At 43.3% G+C, this 23,359-nt stretch overlaps 1 protein-coding gene across 1 annotated transcript in view; it reads left to right on the plus strand.

Moving 5' to 3' along the window:
- Positions 1 to 23,359, plus strand: part of LOC136318252 (GTPase IMAP family member 4-like) — a 208,110-nt gene that overhangs the window by 4,198 nt on the left and 180,553 nt on the right. The window lies entirely within an intron of this gene.

Below are 23,359 nucleotides of genomic sequence, written 5' to 3' on the forward strand. Positions count from 1 at the left end.
TCTTATACTTCTTTTAAGAACACAGGTATGGCCTGACCAGGCAGTGGCGCAGTGTATAGAGTGTCGGACTGGGATGCGGAGAACCCAGGTTTGAGACTCTGAGGTCGTTAGCTTGAGCGTGAGCTCATCTGGTTTGAGCAAAAGCTCACCAGCTTGGCCCAAGGTCGCTGGCTCAAGCAAGGGATTATTCCGTCTGCTGAAGGCCTGTGATCAAAGCACATATGAGAAAGCAATCAATGAACAACTAAGGTGTCACAATGCACAACGAAAAACTAATAATTGATGCTTCTCATCTCTCCATTCCTGTCTGTCTGTCCCTGTCTATCCCTCTCTCTGACTTTCTCTCTGTCTCTGAAATAATAAAAAAAAAGAACACAGGTATGAATTTCAATTTTTGGTAGAAGTTCAAGTTAATTTTGGAGTTTCATTTGGTCTACACCCTGAGACATCTCCTTTCCTTTTCCCTGAAAGTTTGAACCATATTCTTAATTCTGCCCTTCAAACCACATTCTCCTGGGAGTCATTCATGATGTGCTGATAAAATTATGTGTGACCAAAATTTCTGAGACCTTTGTGGGTTTCCTGGTTAAAACACATCCCTTTAATACATGGATAACAGTAGTTAATCTGCCCCTTTACCACTGGGTTCTTCTACCCTCATTCTTCCTAGGACTTCACAGAGCACATTGCCATGTGCTACAAGCATGTCCTGGTGGTCACGCGCCAAGTGCCCTTGCTCTACTATTGAAAGTGGCCTGTCCACACCCCACACCAAGTTGTCCCCAATAGCACATACACCTTTCCTTTATTCCCCCAAACACAGGTGAGATTAGACTGTACATTTAGCACACGTGAGCACAGGCTCCAGGATAAGAGAAGCAGCACAGGAAGCAGCTCAGGATTCCTTCAGAAACAGCCCTCACAGTGAGCCAGGTTTGGTTTCTCTCTGCAGGACACGGTGCACGGGGTGTCCATTTTCATCTTTGGACTTTCAGACAGAATCCTGAGGTTGGAATTTAACATCCTATTGTGTCACAAGCTTCTAGAAGCACATATTTAACCAAAGAGCCACACATACCTTAAAGAAAAAGTAAATACAAATTTAGTATGAAAGAAAGTCTTTATCTTCTTTGTGGTTATTTTCTGTGTCCATGCACTCAATTATTCTTACCCTAGCATTCGGGTTCATGCTGCATAGATGAGGCAAAGTAGAGGTTCTGCTCTTGAGAAGCAGTGAGGAGATGAGAGGCTCACGTGAAATGCCCTGAGAACAGTGTTTCCCATTTATCTCCAGGGCAGAGCAGACAAGGAGGGTGCTTGGTAAGTACCATGCATTGTGGTTAAGACAACAGAAGAATGAGGCATGTTCCCTTCTCTGAAGAGTGTTGGGAGATTATATCTATTCATCCGTTCATTAACAGTGAGTTTTTTTTTTGAATCTGGTGGAAGATTTTATACCAGACACTGAGAATCTAGAGAAAGTATAACCAAGTCCCTACTGGGACTGGTTTCCTTCACGTAGGATAATGATGTTGACAATCATTCAAGTTCCTTGTGTCAGTAGCTCTTCTTTTATTGATAAATAGAATTCCATCTTATGCATGTACCACGGTTTTTTATCATCTCTTTATTTATTCTTATGCCCCTAATTGATTTCTCTTGTCTAATTGCATTGGCTAAAATCTGTATTATTATGTTGAACAGGAGTGGATGGGCATGCTTGCTTTGTTCCTGGTTAAGCCTCAGTGTTAAGTAACTGAGATACTAGACAACAGGATAGTATGGTGTGAATCACTGTGTGGGTGTGTATTTAATCATATTAAGCAACTATACCCCAATCACTATTTTCTTGAGTTTTTCTAATGAATGGCAATTGAATTTTGTCAATGCTTTTACAAATCATCTTTGTGAATAGTTTTATAATTCTTTCTCCTTAAATCTATTAAGAAGTGAATGAGGTTAGTAGATTTCCTCATATGAAACCAGTATTTTCATTTCTGTTTTGAGTTTCACATGATTATGATGTATCACAGTCTTTATATGATTTTGGAGTATATTTGCTAATGTATTAGTTAGTACTTTTGTATTGACAGTCATAAAATATATTGGTCTTTAGAGTTATCTTTTCATACTGTCAATATTGGGCTAGGTTATTAATGATACATTTACTTTGAAAAGGCAATAAGAAAATTTCTCTTCATTTTCCATGCTCTGAAACAAATTTTTTATTAAGTGAGAGGAGGGGAGGAAGAGAGACAGACTCCTACAAGCACCCCTACCAGGATCCATCCAGCAAGCCCCCTACAGAACAATACTCTGCTCATCTGGGGCCTTTTCTTTGCATCTGAGCTACTTTTAGTGCTTGAGGCAGAGGCCATGGAGCCATTTTCAGTGCTTGAGGCCAACACACTGGAACCAATGGACCGATGGCTGAGGGAGTAGAAGAGAGAGAGAGAGAGAAAGAGAGAGAGTGTGCGACAGAAAGGGGAGAAGGAGGGGAAAGGGTAGAGGAGCAGATAGGCGTTTCTCCTATGTGCCCTGACTGGGAATTGAACCTGGGACATCCACACCCATGCCAATGCTCTACCAGTGAGTCAAACTGCCAGGGCCAGCTCTGGAACAATTTAAAGAGCACTGGATCTGTCTGTTTTTCGAGAGTTTGGAAGAATTCCCACAAAAAACCATCTAGCCCTGGTGCCTACTCTGTTGTGTGGCTCCTTAATATCTTTCTCTATTTCTTCTATGAAAATGGTTTTATTTAAACTTCCTCTCTGTATTGGGGACAATTTTGGTCATCTGTATTACTCTTAGAAATGGTTTATTTCATCCAGGTTTTCAAATTTATTTGCAAAGAGATTTTAAATTTAAAAAATTACTTCTATTTCAATGATTATTTCTTGTTGTCAATTTGAAAATTTTATTTGTGCTCTTTCTCTTTTTTCTTGGACAACTTAATTAGTAATTTGTCTAATTATTATTTTTAATTAATAAATAAACCAGTATTTTTATTTTTTAATTAGGTAGTTTGTAGGTTTTTAAAATACTCTATTGCATCATTTTTTGTATTGCATACTTGTACTTTCTTTTGACTTATTTTATTTTTTCTGTTCTTTTGTTTCATTGAGAATTTATTTTTCTTGTATTATTTTTTTGAAAAATATTTGAGCAAAGCATCTTTCCTCTTATCACAATTTTAAATCAATCTTATAGCTTCTGACATTCAGTAGTTTCATTACTATGAGCTTTAAGAAAGTCTGAAGTCTCCATTTGTATATTCCTTATCAATAAGAGTTGTTTAATAGATGGTAATTAAATTTCCAGATGGAAGAACCATTTTTCTAAAGTATCCTGGTTTGATTGTATTGTGATCAAAAGTGTTCTTCATAGTATTTCTACTTTATAGAACTCACTGGTGTTTGCTAAGATTTTTTATTATGATCAGTTTTTTTATGACTGATCCATGTGTGTCTGTAAAAACGTAAAATAAAATAAAGTGGTATGTTCTCTTTATTTTGCAAAAAAGAGCATATTTTCTAAATAACTGAGAGATCTACTTTCTTTATTATATTGTTTTGTTCTTCTATCTCCTTATTTATATCTTGTCTACTTGATTGGTCTTGTTCTAAGAATGGAATAGTAAAGTCTCCTATTGTTAGGGCACTTTAAATCCTATCTCCTTGTATTTCCTATATTTTATGTTTTATTAACTAACAGACTTGCTGTTATGTGGAATATATTGATATATATATTCTTAACCATCATATATCTGATATAGGATTTGTAATAAAGGATAATAAGATAGGAGAATTAAAATTGTATTTTTAATTTCTCTTGAAGTAATCATTGCTTTTGTAGGAAAAACAATTCAAATGAGCTTATGGGAATGAGTCCCCTAAAACTTTAAGTAAATTGTACCTAGTGGAACAATTTGAGATTCACTGCAGATAGCCTACATGGTAAAATTAAACACAGGCCACATGTAAAATAGAAAGAGAAAATGTAAAATCTTAATATACATATTTAAAATTTTCCTAGCTCCCATCCATTATTTCTAGGGAAAAAAATATAACAAAGTGTTTAATCTTGTTTAAAACTGTCCAATATGATCTGTTAAGGCAGGATTTTCACCCTTTTTCACCTCATGGCACTCATAAACTAATTACTAAAATTCTGCAGCATGCCTAGAATATATTTTTTTTGCCTAGCTGACAAAAATATTCAGTACAATTTTCATCCATTCACACCCAATGGCTGCTCCTGTGTTGGATGTTACCATTTTTGTATTTCACAATCTAAGAGAAAAACAGTCAGTGATCCTGACTAAATATTCAGGCACCACATACTGAAAGTTTTAACAATTCTTGAGGTACACCCATTTGAAATCGCATGGTAAGGAGTTTCTTTAAAGAGCTCTCAGTCTTCTTGACCAATGTCACCCCGTTAAATTTAATTTTCTAAATAATAATAATAATAATAATAATAATAATAATAAAGCACATTCTAGCAAGAAAATAAAAGATAGCTCAGTTTCTCTACCTAGGTAACATAGAGAGTCACCTAAGTTGAAGTCCTCCCCTTGAGTTGAATGCATTATGTGTCACTGTCGTTTGTGGAGAAAGATGGGATTCACAGACCTCATGCCTGTCTCTCCACTGGGTGCTGTACCTTGCCTGTCAGGTCTCTGAAGTCCTCCTGGTCCTCGGCAGGAAGGTCACAGGCTGCTGTGACCTAGAGTGAATTTCTCAGTCCGGATGGAGCCCTCCAGATCCTCACTGGCTGACTTTGGTCTGTGCTGTTTCTGTCATGGACTCACATTCGGCATCGGCTCGAGCGCCAGGCTGCATGAAAGAGAAGCTTTGCTGGAGCAGCTTAACAAACAGAGTTCAGTTTTGAGCCAACAAGGGAGTTTATGGTAGTTAGTCCAGAGCTGATGTAACTCTCCCAAGAACTTGCGTTCTTCTCCTTACTTGGTCCACCACTCCTTGTAAGTATCTTTTGTCCTCAAAGTGGCAAGATGGCTGCTTCCATTTCAGCCTCATGTCTGAATTACAGATAGTAAGAGATAGAAACCATGAGGGAGACAGAATGGCACTTGCATTACAAACGCAAAGCCAACCCAGAAATGTCCACAGGCCTTGTGCTTATCTCTCGTGGTCCTATGGCTAACCCAGCTGCAAGAAACACCATGCAATTTAGTATTTCACCTGGGCACATCGCCTTTATAAAGAAGTAAGATTGTTGGGCGAAGTGGGGAAAGGCTAGTAAGCAGAGCTGTGCCATGTGCTGCTGGGTATGTGTGTGGAGGGGTGGGAGTTTGCTCCAGCCCTCCATCATGAGTTACCTCACACGCACCCAGGGCGGTGAAGTCCTTTGAGAATCTCCCAACCAAACTTTCAGATAATGTCTCAACTCTTGGCTCACACGAGCCAAGGAAAGGATGAGAGAATTAAACCTTAGATCTTGAGTCTAGTTGCAAAAATAACAGAGTGGCTTTCTACAGACTAAACATTTTGCAGATAAAATTTGGATAAAGAGCCCGACTGTAGGCAGTGCAGTGGCGGGAGGGTGGACCCTGAACGCCAACAGCACCCACTTGAGCCAGAATTCCCCAGTTCCATCCACGCTCAAAGTACGTATGAAAACAATCAATGCACAACTAGGTGGAGCAATCAGTTAATGTCTCTCTCTCTCTCTCTCTCTCTCTCTCTGTCTCTCTCTCTTCTCTCCCCCCACCCCCATAAATAAATACATTTAAATTTTTTTTGATATACTGTTAAGCATCAAATGCTAGAGAGCAATGGAGAACAACCAAAACCAAATGAAAAATGAAGGTGTTCCCACCTCTGAAACAAAACTACATAAGGTGACATCTTCCCCCAGAAGACGTTCCCCACAGCCCAAGAGGTGACTAGAACTCCATTATCTAATATACTTGCTTCCTTAACCTGGAGAGATCGAATTTGGGACACACATCTAATTGCTCTATCTTCTCTTCCTTTCCACTCTAAGAGGAGAGTTGTTCCCAGCTCTCCGGGATCTGGACTTTTACTGTACAAAATGTTATTAGCAGATGAAACCCAGGCCATGTTCTTCAAATGGAAAAGTGACAGAAGTGATAGAATACAGACAATCCATTCTAAAACAAACAAAAAAAACAACCCAAGTCTACCAAGATGTCATCTTTGGACAAAATCCATGGATAGTTATTTTTTCATATTAGAAGCTGAATCTTTAGGTCTTTCTTCATATTCTGTGATCCCTGGCATGCACCAGAGCCCCCCAGGAGGCTTGTTGAACACAAAGCTTCTGATTCGGTAGGTGAGGGGTGGAGCCTGAGTGTGGGGAAATGGCTGAAAGATTAAACTGCAGCTTTGAGACAAGTCTTTGGTGTGGACTTTGGAATGTGGGGTCAGAACACTGCCTCAACAAGCACTACTAAGATTGTTTATGTGAAGCAGCTGATCCCTATACCCATTTCCCACATGCCTGAGGGGCATCGGTTGGTCATCTTTCTCTGCACCTGAATTCATTGTAGACTAATTTGACCCAGGCTCTGCTAATTTGCTTGATGAGCAAAGAGACCAATAAATATGACAAGGCTGCAGAGATCTGGGCTCTCAGTCCTAGAACCCATCTTTTCTGTATGTTGTGTCTTGTGTGTTTTTCTTAAGTCCTGCAGCACCTTCCTTTTGTGCACACCCACTGTTGGGCTGGTCTCGGCACCTGAGACCTGGGTTTCTAAGAAGTTCAGGTGTTGCTCCTGCCGCTCTCGGCCCACACTCTGAGGGCAAAGTCACTGGAGCAAATATTTCTTGTGTTTAAAAGGGAAAAGGAAAGTCACCTCATTAGCATTCAAGCCATTTTCAAACGTTAGCAGCTACACCCAGGCACCAAAGACCCATCTCTCCTCCAGGCTTCTGAGGGAAAGTAAACACACCAAGGTGGAGGATTGCCTACTAAAGATTGATACTAAACCCAGGTTCGGCTGCCAGCTGCCGGGGCAGCTAAAGCTTTACAAATCCCATATTCCCTCTTCACATGGAGTTGGGGCAGTTCCCCTGTTGCTCCTGCTGCCACACAGGGTGGGGGTGGCATTAATCCCCCATTACTCCCGGGGCTGCAGCACCTCCGTGGCCTCCAGAAGTAGGACTTAGAGTGTTTAAAAGATTCATTCCCTCATTTCTGCCTTTCTGAGTCTTACTGTCTAGGCAGGGAGTGACATCTCTACCCTGTTTGAACCATCAATTTAGATCCTTTCTGAGTAAGAATCCTTGCTCTATAACAACGTGAAAGCTTGTACATAAGAGATTTTCTTGTCCCATTTATATGGACCTTTGGAAAACAATTCTAAATTAATTAGTTGTTGGCTTATAGCTGTAAATTCATAGTTGCTAAAATATGGACTAATAGAAGTTTTGATGAAACCGAGACTGAGCCACCCATGTCAAACAGAAACAAACTCCAAAGCAAATATCAAGTTCAAACAATCAAGTACTCTCAAACCAAATCCTCTGGTCTTAGACTCTTATCTCACACCTATTGATACCATGAAACACATTTTTTTAGCTTTAAATGGCACAAAGTCCAAACAGCAGAGACTGAGGACTCACAGTGCATACTTGTTCTACTTATTTAGTCCAGGAGCCTGTCAACCCCCTTAATGATCTTTGCCTTCCTCCAATAGAGCAACTGTAGGTGGCTGATGCCATTGAGAGGGAGAGCAGAGAGCAGCTCTGAGATAAGAGACTGTTGGCAGCTGCTGGGAAGTCCCTATAGCCCCTGCCATGGGGTCAGCCTTCCCCAAGCAGCTGAGATACTGTAGCAGTCATTGCTCCTCCCTGATAATGTGAGAATGAGGAGGGTTAGCTCTGTTGGGTCTGAGCCTGTGGCTGGTCACTCATTCTGGGACCACAAAAAGGTCTGCCACTTGACAGCCAATAATGAAGAGACAGGAGCTGGTAGAAGGACAGTAGGTTTATTCAAGAGCCAGCAGCTTGAGAGGGGACTCTCAACACAAAAGCCATCTTAAAGGGACATGTGCAGCAGGTTTGTAAGCGGGGAGGAGAGAGAAAATAACACAAAAGAAAGAAATCACTACTCTTTTATAGATTCTTGCTATATTGGCCAAGAGTTTGGCCAAAGGTTTTAATCACTGTAAAAATAAAAATAGAAGACTGGATAAAGAAGATGTGGCACAGATACACTATGGGATACTACTCAGCCATAAGAAATGATGACATCGGATTATTTACAACAAAATAATGGGATCTCGATAACATTATACGAAGTGAAATATGTAAATCAGAAAAAACCAAGAACTGCAGAATTTCATACATTGGTGGGACATAATAACGAGACTAAGAGACATGGACAAGAGTGTGGTGGTTATGGGGGGGGGAGAGAGGAATGGGAGGGGGAGGGGCACAAAGAAAACTAGATAGAAGGTGACAGAGGACATTCTGACTTTGGGTGATGGGTATGCAACAGAATTGAATGACAAGATAACTTGGACATGTTTTCCTTGAATATACGTACCCTGATTTATTGATGTCACCCCACTAAAATTAAAAAAAAAATTATTTATAAAAAAAGAGATCAAAATGAGGGGATTGAGAGTGCTCTGTGGAGGGGATTACGTGCAAGTCAGTTAAGTGGTTGAAGGTCAGCAAACATCCTCGATCCAGAATGTCTGAAGGTCAGAGTCTGATTCTTTGGAAGTTAGGTCCTAGAATTGTAGAGTGAACATGATGTTGATCTGCAGTCATAGGTTAGTTAGCAGGCCATCATGTACAGAAATAGTGTTACAAGAATGGTGTGGTGGGTTACACACTCATGCTAAAATATAGAAGTTGACCATAATTTTACACCATACATAAAAATTAAGTCAAAATGGATTAGAAGTTGAAGCACATAGGACCTGACCATGAAAGTCCTAGACAGAAAAGAGGCGTTAAGCTCCTTGACTCAGGCTGGTAAATAATATTTTTGAATCCAACCCCCAAAGAAAAGCCAGAACAGATGGGACCACAACAAACAAAAAAGCTCCTTTACAGCAAAGGAGACCATCCACACAATGAAAAGGCAACATATTGAATGGGAGAAAATATTTACACACCCTATATCTGATAAGAGGCTAATACCTAACTATGTAAAGCACTTATACAACTCTAATGTAAAAAAAAAATAATTTGAAAATGGGCAGAAGTCCTGAATAGACATTTTTCCAAAGAAGACACACAGATGGACCACAGGTACCTGAAAATGATGCTCAACATCACTAATCACCAGGGAAATGCAAATCAAAACCACAATGAGATAGCACTCCACACCTGTAAGGATAGCTATTATTAAAAAGACAAAAGTAAAAGGTATTGGTGAGGTTGTGGAGAAAAGAGAACCCTTATGCACTGTTAGTGGGACTGTAGCGTTGTGCAACCACTGTGGAAAACAGTATGGTGATCCTCAAAAAGTTAGTAATAGACTTACCATGTGATTTAGCAATATTGCTTCCAGATATTTAGCTGAAGAAAACAAAAATACTAAGTGGAAAGACATCTGCACTCCTGTGTCCACTGCAGCATTACTTACATTAGCCAGGATATGCAAACAACCTAAGTGTCCATATATGGAGAAATGCACAAAGAAATTCTGGTGTGTGTATGTGTGTGTGTATATATGGAATATTATTCTTTCATAACAAAACCAAAGTTTTGCCATTTGCAATGGCCATGTTAACCAAAGCAATATACAGATTTACTGCAATCCTCATCAAGATTCTCATGACATTTTTTAAAGAAATTGTCCAAAGAATAAAATCATCAAATATGTATGAAACCACAAAAAAACCCAAGGAACCCAAGCAACACTGAAGAAAAAGAGAACAAAGCCAGAGATATCTGTTATGTTTGGGTCCAGGCCCCTAACTAATGGCCTCAACTAGACAGCTTGAGCTTTAGATGATCCGAGGCCAGGGCAGTTCCCGTGACTCTCCACCTGAGGGATCCTGATTGATTATCTCACTTCTGCCAGATCCTGGGGCATCCTGACAGTCAACCTCCTGCCCCCCTCACTTCTGTACCACCCTCCCTCCCCCATTGTTTAACCACCACAGGTAACAGAAGTTTTCCCTCTATAGCAAGAAATACACCCAAACTCAGTCCTGTACAGGATGTGGCTTGTCATCCTCTCACTGCTGACGTCACTAGGGTCTCAGTGCCCCCTGTTCGTGGAGACATAGATAAACTTGTAGAATTCACCAGGCCTTGTGTGTCCCTCCTTTGGTGACCTAACAATATCACATTTCTTGACTTTAAATTATACTACAAAGCTACATTAATCACAATAGTAGGTACTGGCAGAAATACAGATACACGGAACAATGGAACAGAATTGAGTGCCCAGAAATCAACCCACATATATATGGGCAAGTAATTGCAGCAAGGGAGCCAAAAACATACAATGGAGGATAAAATGCCTCTTCAATAAATGGTGTGAGAAAAACCTGAAAGCCACGTGCCAAAGACTGAAACTAGTCTAGCATGCTATTTGTGACCATGTACCAAGATTAACTCAAAATGCATCAAGGGCCTAAATATTTTATCTTAAATAATACACAGAAGAAAACATAGGTACCAAGCTTATGACCTTGGTCTTAGGGAGGATTTTATAAATTTGACCCAAAAGGCAGGTAAATAAAAGCAAAAATAAATGAATGAGACTATATCAAACTAAGAAGCTTCACCACAGCAAAAGAAACCATCACAAAATAAAAAGGCAACCAACCAAATAACAAAAGGTATTTGCAAACAACAGTTTCAACAGGCTTTAACATCCAAAATATGTAAAAAACATATTCAACTCAATAATAAACAAACAATCCAATTTCAAAAATGAGCAGAGGATCTCAAGAGATGTTGTTCCCCAAAATACATACAGCTGATCAACAGTTATGTGAAAGATGCTCAACTTCACTAGCTATGAGGGAAATGCAAATCAAAACCACAATGGAGACCACCCCACACCTGCAATGATCAACAAGACAAGTAACAAGTGTTGGGAAAGCAGCCGTGTTAGGCTTGCTTGCTTGTACTTTGCCTGATTAGTGTGTGAGCACGTGGCAGCTCCCCGTGTGGATAGTCTATGTAAGGCTACGTGCAGGTGCCTGTCCTCAGGGTGGATGGCGGTTGGTGGATTGCCTGCTCACGACTGTGAGGGACCATTGTTTACTGTTGTTCATTCGCTTCATCTGCCGTGAGAAGCAGTGTTCCCTGCCAGTTTGCTTGTCTGCCATTGTGAGACTCTATTAAACAGGAATGGCCCAACACTTTCTGGTTCTGCAGTTTCTCTACTGTCTGCCCGAATGCAGTGTGGACCTTCCTGTCCTCGGCCACCAGGATAACAACAAGTATTGGAGTCTGTGCAGATAAAGGAACCCTCGTACATTGCTGCTGGGAATGTAAACTGGTACAGCCACTATAGAAAACAGAATGGGGGCCCCTCAAAAAATTAAGAATAGATCTACTCAATGACCCAGCAATTTCTCTTCGAATAGCTACCCAGAAAATCTGAAAACATTTATTTGTAAAGATATATGCACCCCATTTTCACTGCAGCATTAGTCACGGGAGCCAAGACATGGAGACAACCTAAGTTCCCTTCGATGGATGACGGGAGAAAGAAGACGTGGTCCAGATATACACTGGAATACAACCCAGGTGTTAAAGAGGATGAAATATTGCCATTGCAACAACACGGATGGGTCCTGAAAGGATCATGCCGAGTGAAGTAAGTCAGGTGGAAAAAGACAGGAACCATCTGATTGCACTCGTATGCGGGATGAAAACAGCAATGAAGGAACAAACAAAAACACAAGTGAACAAAAATTTATGGACACGGACAACAGTGTGGCGGTTATGAGAGGGAAGGTGGCAGGGAGAGAGACAAAATGGTAAACGGGGGAGACGTCACTTTGGGTGTTGAACATATTATACAATATACAGGTGATGTATTAGATGTACACTTGAAACCTATGTAAGTTTAAAAAAATAAATTTAAAAAATAAATTTAAAAATAATAATAGGAAAATATTATTGTCATTAAAGTAAAAAGGGTATAAGAGAAAAGAATAAAAATAATTGAAATTGGATTGTTTGTTTATTATTGAGTTGAATATGTTTTTTACATATTTTGGATGTTAAAGCCTGTTGAAACTGTTGTTTGCAAATACCTTTTGTTATTCGCTTGCCGGTCTCTTCGAGCCTCCAATAAATGGTGAGGGCCCAATGCTTTCCGGCTCTGCAGTTCTCTACTGTGTGCCTGAATTCAGTGCAAACCGGCCTGGCCACCACCAGCATTACACCCCCCTCCTCCTTTAGAGCACCCTGGGAGGTCAGCCAGGGGCTTCACTAGCATGGAGGTGGCTTTTCTGTGGCTGCTGTCCCAGATGCCATAGTAACAATGCAGTCACATGCAAGGAAAAAGATAGGTTAAGACAACAATTCCCAAAATCAGTGGAAACTTTTCCACCCAGAACCCCATGACCCAAACTATTGACTTAGCAAGTCCCCTGGGCTGAGGGTCAGATCATTCAGGATGTTGACCTGTGTTCTCATGTGATTTACTAAAGGTCGTACATTAGCAGACTCATCAGATATGAACACAAAACGTTCTGCTTGGATAATGACAGAGGTGTCAGTTGACAGGAGAAATTCTGGTGTCAGTAAATACTAGAGGGAATAGAAAAAAAATCAATCCTAAAGATCAGGGTGTGTCTGAAAGAGAAAAGAAAAAGGGCATCATTAAGATTTGTCAACCAGGATTCTAGCAGCAGAGATAGCCAGTTAATTAGGGATTTGGGGGAAAGTCAAGTGCAGGGGCCTCCTACAAGGTATGGACACAGGAATGGAAATGACAGGGGACACTGCTGGTAACAGGGAGGAAATTGCGTCCTAACTCCAAAGGGGTGGATGAGAACTGGAATCCAGATGGAGAGTTGGGTAGAGAAGGTGTGATGTTCGGCTCAGGGTTGCAGCTTGTCGTAGGTGACTTGACAGGGAGAGGGGTGGGAGAAAGACACCCGACCTTTCATTTGTGCCCAGAAGGGATCTCCTGCTTGGACTCCCCATTGGCAGACGCCAAGCAGAAGTCAGACAGCCAGAGATCCTACTGATGTTGTTTGATCGAACATGGGCCTCAAGGTCTAGAACCTTCTTACTAAATGCTATTCTTGCTAAATGTTAAAATATAGCAGAGTATTTTGCAGACCAGCTATAAAAAGATTGAGGTCGACAAAAACTCATCCTAGGTAAGTATGGCCAACTGAGAAACATTTACCAACATGTAATTGACCAAATAGTGTATATAAGCAAGTGCTAAGCCTCCCTTCTGAGAGACAAAGCTTGGATATTAATCCTGTCTCCTTAACTTGCTGCAAGTAAATAAATCTCCCTTGTGACAAGTACATTCCCTTCTTAAATACAGTGTGTTCATAAAGTCATGATGCACTTTTGACCAATCACCAGAAAGCAACAAAAGATGATAGAAATGTGAAATCTGCACCAAATAAAAGGAAAAACCTCCCAGTTTCTGTAGGATGATGTGGCAGCATGTGCACATGCGCAGATGATGATGTAACACCATGTATATGTTACATCCCAGGAGACAGACCACTGCAAACCCAAAGTGAATTTTATAAGTTTTATTGCAAACCTGCGCAGGGACTGCAGGCAACCCACGCAAGGGAGCACTGCAGCCCCGAGCTTCTAAAATGGCTCCTTTTTATAGGGTGGCTATCTAGGCTGAGCAAGCATTATACAGAAGCAGATGTGGCAGTTAGCTATTCGCTAGGGAGGTCGCACTCAGCATAGCAATGGGGGTGTATAGCTCAGTGGAGAATTTCAAACATAAACTTCTGATAAGGGTCTCTGACACATAGAATGCAGGATGTTGGGTCTACATTTCTAACGGTTGTTTATCTTTTTTTTTTTTCCTCTAGCCATGTACTGGATGTACTCAGTTTTCATGGCTGGTGGCCTGCACTGCTTGTCCTCAGATGTCACATATACAGTAGAACAGCCCACGGCCATGCCAGTCAAGATGTGGACGGTACAGAGAAAAGTTCAGTGTGTTCTGTGGCTCGCTAATTTCAAATCTGTGACCAAAGTGCAATGTGAATATTGGCGCGTTTATAAAGAAGCGCCACAATATAGGAATAACATTACTCGATGGGATAAGCAGTTGAAGGAAACCGGCAGTTTGGTGGAGAAACCCTGTTCTGGTAGGCCATCAGTCAGTGACGAGTCTGTAGTGGCTATAGGGGATAGCTACCTAAGGAGCCCTCAAAAATCCGTGTGTGAGCCCACATCGAATTGCACTGAATAGGTATGAAACTGGCAGAGTTTTCCTTTTATTTGGTGCAGATTTTACATTTCTATCGTCTTTTGTTGCTTTCCTGTGACCATCAAAAGTGCACCATGACTTTATGGACACACTGTAGAACAACCCAAGTAGCGAACCTCTAGTTTTGTTAACATTGAGATCCACACAGATCACCCCCCTGGGACAAAGACCTAAGGTGAAGGAGCGCAAAGTGTGAATCTGCAGAGGCAAATAAACAATATTTGGGACAGAAGAGAGTTTTTAGCTACAGCCAGGGCCATTTTAAGTTAGGATGATGCCTTTAAAAAAAGAGAGAGACTAGAACAACAGTCCAGATCCTACAGAGAAGTTAGCAATATCTCACAAAAGTACACATGCATTTTCCCTTTGGTTATTAATCCCCAATATTAGGATTTACCCCTAAATTACAATGACAAATACAGAAAAAAATTATATATAAGGCTATCTTTTGCATCATTATCTATAATAGCAAACAAAACAGAGACCTATCAGATGGCTGTCTGTAGGGACCAGTAGAATACCAATGGCAAATTCACAAAGGAAGTGTTGTCTGACTGTGAACAGGGAGGAGATATATCTCTTTGTACCAGTATGAGGACAGCTTGGTGTGTCATCAAGTGAAAACAGCAAAGTGAAGAAAAAAATGGAGAGGTTACCTACTGCAGTGGTCCCCAACACCCGAGCCATGGACCAGTACCGGTCCGCGGGCCATTTGGTACTGGTCCGCAGAGAAAGAATAAATAACTTACATTATTTCCGTTTTATTTATATTTAAGTCTGAACGATGTTTTATTTTTAAAAATTGGCCTGATTCCCTCTGTTCCATCCGTCTAAGACTCACTCTTGACGCTTGTCTCGGTTACGTGATACACTTATCCATCCCACCCTAAAGGCCGGTTCGTGAAAATATTTCCTGACATTAAACTGGTTCATCAAAAAAGATTGGGGACCACTGACCTACTGATTCCAGGTCTAGGCAGAAAATATTTGAGTGGAGCCTGCACTCTCTTATCAACTAGAAAGATAGGATAAGCTCTGATAATTACTAGCATATTGTCAAAAGGACTTAAGAGTCAACTTCAAGAGAATCCAGCTGGACAAAAATGGGACAGTTTGAGCATCGATAACAATCCCAATGAATGTACATGTATTAAATGTGTTCACAACAGTGCCTTCTTCCTCAAAGTTGTCAATCGCTCCCTTTGGAGTCTGCTAGGACTCTGACATTGACAAATGGAGGGAAAGTATGAAGCATTTATCTTGTCTTTCTTATGTAACTGTACCTATGGAAATGAGAGCATGGTTGGAAAATCTTTCTTTATATAAAGTTATTCCATCTAGTAAATGAAGAAAGAATGATAGAATTTGAGTATCATCATTTGTGACCCTTAACAAATCTAAGGCAATCATTAATGTCACAGACAGAGAGACAACCAAACATGATGTGCCTTCTGATGGAAGTTTACAGCGGCACCTACAAAGTATTCTCACTGAAACACAGTCAGACCTGGGTGATCAAGCTTCTCCTTAAATAGAAATTCACACAAAACACTGGAACTAGAGGAGCAGGTGAATGACACACTGAGGATGTCATCGACAACATGTACACAGCCCGATTCTGTTGGACAATAGACTTCCCCTTTCTTACACAGGGATTTTCCCACAAAGAGACAGGGAAGTTTAGAAAACTACACATTAATTTAAATTTAAGGAATATCAAACAATTGTGATTTATGGATCTTATTTGAATCCGACTTCACACAGTTTTTGAGACAATCAATGAAATCTGAAGACAACTGGCAATATTTCATAAAAATTCTAGTTGCGTTTTGGAGACTGATTATGGTAATATTTTTAAAAAGGTTTCCACTATTTACTGATAAATTGAAACAATGTCTGATATCTTCTTCAAAATAATGTGAAATGTGTAGGGAGTAGTGAGTATATAGATGAAACAACATTGCATCAGCTGATAATGGTTGAAGCTTTGTCTCGGTACATTGAAGTTCCTTATATTATTTCCTTATCTTTGAGTTAGTTAAAATTTTCCACAATAAAAAATTTAACCTCTGTGTAGTATAACTATTAACAATTCTATACAAAACACACTGATAAATTTTTTTTAATATTATCTCATTTGCTCTCTAAAAAAACCTGCAAGGAAGCTGTAAGGCCAGGAGCCGTCATCGTGACCATTCACATGCAGGTTCCCATTGGATTCAGGCAGGCGATAAAGAAATGGCGGAGTCAGAGGATGGGGGGCCATCCTATTTATTGGTGTCTCACCAAGACAGGCAAACCACAAAAGAAGACAAGGGAAAAGCAGAAAACCAGCTCTTCCCATGAAGGGCAAGGGATCAGGGGAGCCCCTGCAATTGTGATAGCAGGAACTGTGTGTCTGAGCTCCTGGTCTGTCCTACTTTATAGTGTAGAAAACCAAAATCCCTTAATCCAATATACAAACAAGGAAGTCTCCAATACAAAGTCACTTATCCAAGGCATAATTGGATTTCTCATGAGAGTGCACCACCCAGATCATACAATCAGTCAAGGGTGTGGGGAAAAGCTTAGTCCCAAAACCAAACCTCAGGCTACAACAACCTGGCCTGCTTATAGCCTGTCCCCCACACCCATTATAAGTCACAAGCGAGCAAACATATATATCATGTTTACAAACTTATTTGACCAACATTCCACCCCTTTTGCTCGCTTTACAATCTAAACCACAGGCATCTTCCATGATGGTCACTGTGCAAAGAGTAGGATACATTGCATAAACAGAAATAGTACCAACTACAGCAATAGGATTAACAGATCAAAAACTATGGGTGAAATGAGAGAGCTGTCAGTGGCACCAAGAGAGGCAAATCTTTTCCCTCTGGCAGAATACAGGCCAGAGTTTTATCTGCAGACAGCACTGTAGCTGGCACCAGAGGCCGCCCTGAGCGGGCGTACCAAACCTTATTGGCCAATACACCAGCATCTGCTGGTTCTATGTGTAGTAAAATAGGGGAACTCATTATTGGCCATAAAGAAATCACAAAGGTGCCCTTCAAAATGCTGTCCCCTTGAGCACTCAAGGGATAATACACTTCTACCTTAGGTGGCCAGGTGCTGGTTGCCCAAGGAGTTAACTGGAGGTCCACCTCTAACCCCTTTCCCCATGGTGCCAACAAGGCCACCCATCTCAGATGGGGGGCCTGTACAGTCCAGGGCCAAGTCCATTGAAGCCGTTGTCCTTTAAGGAGGGCTGTTGGAGCAGGCAAGAGCACGTTGCCCTGCTGTCCGAAACCTGGCTTGAGTAAAATGTCCTTAGTGCGTATCTGCAACTGAATAGGGGCAGCTGTCCGATGCAGGAGGGCCTCTACTGGAGCTGGGCTTCCCCGTCGAGGTCGCTCATTCAAAATCCGAAGTACTGTCCATAAGCGGCGTGTCCATCCAGTAAGAGAGCCGGTGCCCCCCTCCTGTCGCAGTCCCTGCTTTAAGAGTCCATTATAACGCTCAATGATGCCAGCAGCCTGGGGGTGGTAGGGAACATGGTACTTCCAGTCCACCCCCAGCTTTTGAGCCCATTGCTTCACCGTTGAACCAGTGAAGTGGGTACCATTGTCACTTTCAAGGACCAGCGGTCGCCCGTATGCAGCACTCAGGCAGTCCAGAGCCTGTATGACTGCCCTCTGGTCAGGGTTACAAGCGGGGTAAGCAGCAAGCAGCCCAGTGGCAGTATTACACAAGTGACTGCATACTGGTACCCTTCTGACTTTGGTAAGGGTCCAATGATGTCTATCTGCCATCGTGTCAGTGGGACATGACCCCTCTGGATCTGTCCAGGTGACACCAGTGGTCTCCGAGGGTGTTCCTTGGAACATACTGCACATTGCTCACAGGCTGCAAGTACCTCTGCATAGGACACAGGCAAGTTCCAAGCCTTAACCGTAGCCCACATAGTTTTCTGTCCTCCATGGAGCAGGCGCCAGTGGAGCCACTGTGCCACATCACCTGCAGGTGCAGTCTCCAACCATCGCACCCTTGCCAACGTATCTGCCTCATCATTCCCAGGATGGGCTAGAGGGGCATGCCCTGTGACATGATATACTGTCACCTGCTTCTGGTGTCCTATTTCCCATAAGTCCTGCCACAAGGCCTGACCCCATAATGGACGGTGCATTACCATCCACTGGTTAATGTGCCAAGTAGCAATCCAAAGGGTCAGTCCACGATAGACAGCCCAACTGTCAGTACAGATCACCAGAGGTGAAGGTTCATTATGGGCAACTAGCCAAACAGCTCTTAATTCTGCCCATTGGCTGCTTTGGCCTGTACCCGTGTCCATCCAAATAGTCTCAGTGGCCGGATGGAAGGTGATAGCCGTCCATTTGGCAGGTTGGCCCCTGCTGGAACCATCAGTATACCAGGCATCTTCGGGGATGGGCACCCGCCCCTCCTGGTAAGGACTGACCTCAGGTTCTGCCTCCTGAGCCCCAGTTGCACCTGACTCTAAGGTCGCATAGGTGACTGGACCCAAGACCTCCTGCAGTTCTGCCCTCAATGGGCTGGTGCTAAGAGCACAGCGTTGTTGCAGATAGGCACCCCACTTGGCCAGGGTAGACATTTGGGCCATACCACTACGTGGTTTAGTTGCCCAATCTCTCACCCATCCAGCTATAGGGTATGTTGTTTTGACTGTAACTGGTGTTGTGGTTGTAATACTCTCAGTTGCCAGGAGGGCAGCATATACAGCTGCCAGCTGCTTCTCTACTAATGAGTAACGAACTTCAGCACCTTTCCACAATTGGGACCAAAATCCAATAGGTTGCCGTAGGCGCTCTGTCCGCTGCCACAAGCCCCATCCAAACCCCTCCGAGGTTACATGAACATCCAGCTCACAGGGCCTGGCAGGATCAAACACATTCAAGGCCTGTGCCACCTTGACAGCTCTCTTAGCAGCTTCAAATGAACCTTGCGCCTGCTCAGTCCAATCCCAGTGAACCCCCTTTCGAATAAGGTTGTACAAGGGGCGTAGTAACTGAGCCAAATGCGGTATAAATGCTCGCCAATACCCCAACAAACCTAAGAATTCCTGTAACTGTTTTACCGTAGTGGGCACGGGGTATGCTTGAATCTTATCTATAAGTGCGTCAGGGATAACTTTTGTCTTACCCGACCAGACAACTCCCAAGAATTTAACAGATAACCCAGGTCCTTGTAATTTGTTCTCATTAACTGCCCAGCCACATGCTTTCAAATGGGATAACAGGGTAGGGACTGCTTGCTCCAATTCTGAAAGAGAATCACTAGTTAGCATAATATCATCAATATAATGGTACATGCGGACTACCTCTGGCTGTTTCCATTTAGCCAGGTCAGCAGCCACCAGCCCATGGCACAAGATGGGGCTATGCAAATAGCCCTGGGGTAACACTGTAAAGGTCCATTGTCTCCCTTCCCAACTGAAGGCAAATTGGTCTTGACTCTCTGCGGCTATATCAATAGAGAAAAAAGCATTGGCCAAGTCTGCCACAAAGTGGTATGTCCCCAACTCATGGCTTAGCCGATCCATCATGTTAGCTATCGAGGGAACAGCAGCGTGCAAAGGGGGAACAACTTTATTAAGTTCCCTGTAATCTACTGTCATTCTCCAGGTTCCATCTGCTTTGCACACAGGCCATACTGGGGAGTTGTAAGGACTGTGTGCTGGCCGGATGATCCCCACCTTTTCTAGTTCAAGGATTGTCCCTGTGACTTCTTCATAACCACCTGGCAGGCGGTACTGCTTGGTGTTAGTCACACGCCGAGGGATGGGTAATTGCAAAGGGGAATGTGATGCATGTCCCCGCAATACTGCCTTCACAACCCTGATCCGCAGCCGGAACTCCCCAGCTGTAGTTTCCAACCACAGTCCTTGCAAGACATCTACCCCCAAAATATATTCAGGAATAGGAGATACATACACCTTATATGGCTTAGGAGGCAGTCTCCCTATCCCCAATGGAATAGTTATTGGCTTCACTTGGACAGTTTGGCCCCCATAACCGTCAATGGCCACTGGGGTCCCAGCAAACCGCTCTGGGTTTCCATAGAGAAGGGAACATTCTGCACCTGTATCCACCAAGGCCAACACCTGTTGTACGTTGGAAGGGGACCAGTGGATAGCCAGTTCCACATATGGCCTCCGGTCCCCGCCCATCCCCGTTAGACGGGTCCCTTGGCCTTTTTCCTATTCAAACTGGTACAATGGGTCTTGGGAGTTCCCCTCTCCCTCGGCTGTCTCTATCATATAATCTTGTAACCGAGCTGTGCGCGCACCAAACGTTTTATTGGTAGCTGCTGGGGCCTTTCGTCTCAGTGGCTGGAACTTCTGTTCTGGTTTAAGCTGCTGCCAAAGCTCCAAAAGAATTTTATTAGACTGGCCATCCAATTTCCCCTTATCTGCTCCAGCCGCAATCAAGTCTACCCACATCTGCGTTCGGGTAACCTTTACAGGCCTGTTTCCCTTGTTAGTTGGGGGGGAAACATAGGCAGCAGCCCTCACTGCTTTATGATCCCGAGCGACCTCCAGCTCTCCCAAATCTGCTACCATCTGTGTAACTGCATTGATGGGCTGCCCCACATAGGGGCCCAAGATAGCCACAAGTGACCCAAAAAGGGCTGACGGGGTGCTAGCAAGGACAAATTCCCTCATTTTGTCCGTAAACACTTCTTCGTCTGGCCCACGAGACCCAGGGTTGAAAACAGCATTCTTCATACCTAGTTCTCGAAGGACCTTTACTAACTCACTGTAGCACTGCCACCGACTCATTGCCCCCGGCAGTTCTCCAGCATTCTGCCAGACCATACGAATGGCAGCCATCACCCATTCTAATAGGGTATGGTCCCCTGGGTTGCCATGGCAGTTCTGAAGACGCTGCCTCAAGGAAGAGTGTGTGGTAATGGCGGCCAATTTCTCCATCTCTGTTCCGGAGAGCATGATGCCATCCACCCCTATATCCCATAATCGTAGTAACCAGGCTACCAGGGATTCAGTAGGTTTCTGCCTAAATTGTGCCCCCAACTCCATCAGCTCTGCCTGGGTATAGGGCCGGACCACAGAGTGTTCCATTACCTGGGCAGGAGGCTGTGGCTGCCCCTGAGGGACTCTTTGTTGCTGGGTTTTTACCTTCTTGGCGACAACTGGTCGGGCTCTCAGTGTGCGTATGGCAGCTTCAGCCTGAGCCTTCTCATCCTCAGAAGAGGAGTCGCAAGCGCCTGCTCCCGCTGACTCAAAGCCAATCCACCGGCACGGATGCTGCTGCTCCTTTGGTGACCGTTTAGGCTCCTGTGGCTGCTGGCTTTGGGCCAGAAGCTGAGACTCGAGCTCTTGAATCCGGAGTTGTTTCTCCAACAACTGCCGGTGAAGACGTTCAGCTTCCAGGGTAAACTGCAACTCTCGAACCCGTAATTCCTTCTCCAGTGCTCGCTCCAGTTCCAGCCTTTTCTGCCGTTCTGTTTGCAATTCATGCTGAAGCTTTTGACCTCGGGCAGTTTCCTCTTGAGTAAAAACATGTAGCCCATGGCCCCTAAAAGGACAGCCATGGGGAGCCAGAGCAGCAACCAGTACTCTATCCCACCCATCAAGGGTGGTGGCTCCATACCAATCTCTGAATCCTGCTGACTACGCCAGTTGTAAGGCCAGGAGCCGTCATCGTGACCATTCACATGCAGGTTCCCATTGGATTCGGGCAGGCGATAAAGAAATGGCGGAGTCAGAGGATGGGGGGCCATCCTATTTATTGGTGTCTCACCAAGACAGACAAACCACAAAAGAAGACAAGGGAAAAGCAGAAAACCAGCTCTTCCCATGAAGGGCAAGGGATCAGGGGAGCCCCTGCAATTGTGATAGCAGGAACTGTGTGTCTGAGCTCCTGGTCTGTCCCACTTTATAGTGTAGAAAACCAAAATCCCTTAATCCAATATACAAACAAGGAAGTCTCCAATACAAAGTCACTTATCCAAGGCATAATTGGATTTCTCATGAGAGTGCACCACCCAGATCATACAATCAGTCAAGGGTGTGGGGAAAAGCTTAGTCCCAAAACCAAACCTCAGGCTACAACAACCTGGCCTGCTTATAGCCTGTCCCCCACACCCATTATAAGTCACAAGCGAGCAAACATATATATCATGTTTACAAACTTATTTGACCAACAGCAGCTAATTTTATTTTTCTAATGTTTTAAACAAGTACATTGATGTGGCCTGAAAACGCTGAGACAGTTGCCCAAGGTGACAGTGCTAACAGGTACCAGGCAGAGCAGGGATCCCATTACAAGTCTGTCTGACCAGCATGTCCCCTCCTAACCACTGCACACGACTCATCTTCCTGGTGTCTCCTCAGGCCCGAGATTCTAAAATCCCAACGAATCAGAGGTAGATGGAGAGAGGCAGGGAAGGGGTCCACACTCTTGCTGAGTGGAGAACTGGCAGGAAACCTGTACCCAGGGAGTTCCCAGGAGGGTTTCTCATGCACTGTTTCTCCAGAATGGCCAGTCCTGCCCCACGGCACCCCCTCCCCACCTCATATGTCACATTACTGGGGTCACAGCCTCTTTTAAATCATGAAAAGAAATCCACAAACCACATTCTAGATGTCCACTGCCATCAGAGATGAGGGTACACACCTGATGAGTCCCTGCTCACTCTGGAATCCGGCTTCTTCAGTCAGAAGAGGGGATTAGACTGGGTAGTCTCTGAATTGTCTTTGAGCTGTAAAAACCTGCCTTGGGGACACTAATATCCTACTGAGGGAAAAGGAAGACTTCTCAGACATCAGTCTGTCACAGGAGCAAATGAGTGAAGACTTACCAGTCAACAAATTTATCCTGTTAATTATGAGCTATAGGCCATTGTGCTAAAAAAGCTCCATACTCCCCTCCCACCCTAGGTCACCCTGACAGCATCTCCCTGCTGTGCTGCGGGCCAGTCC

Source organism: Saccopteryx bilineata, unplaced genomic scaffold (assembly GCF_036850765.1).
Source record: "Saccopteryx bilineata isolate mSacBil1 unplaced genomic scaffold, mSacBil1_pri_phased_curated manual_scaffold_23, whole genome shotgun sequence".
In the NCBI taxonomy this organism is placed as follows: Eukaryota; Metazoa; Chordata; class Mammalia; order Chiroptera; family Emballonuridae; genus Saccopteryx; species Saccopteryx bilineata.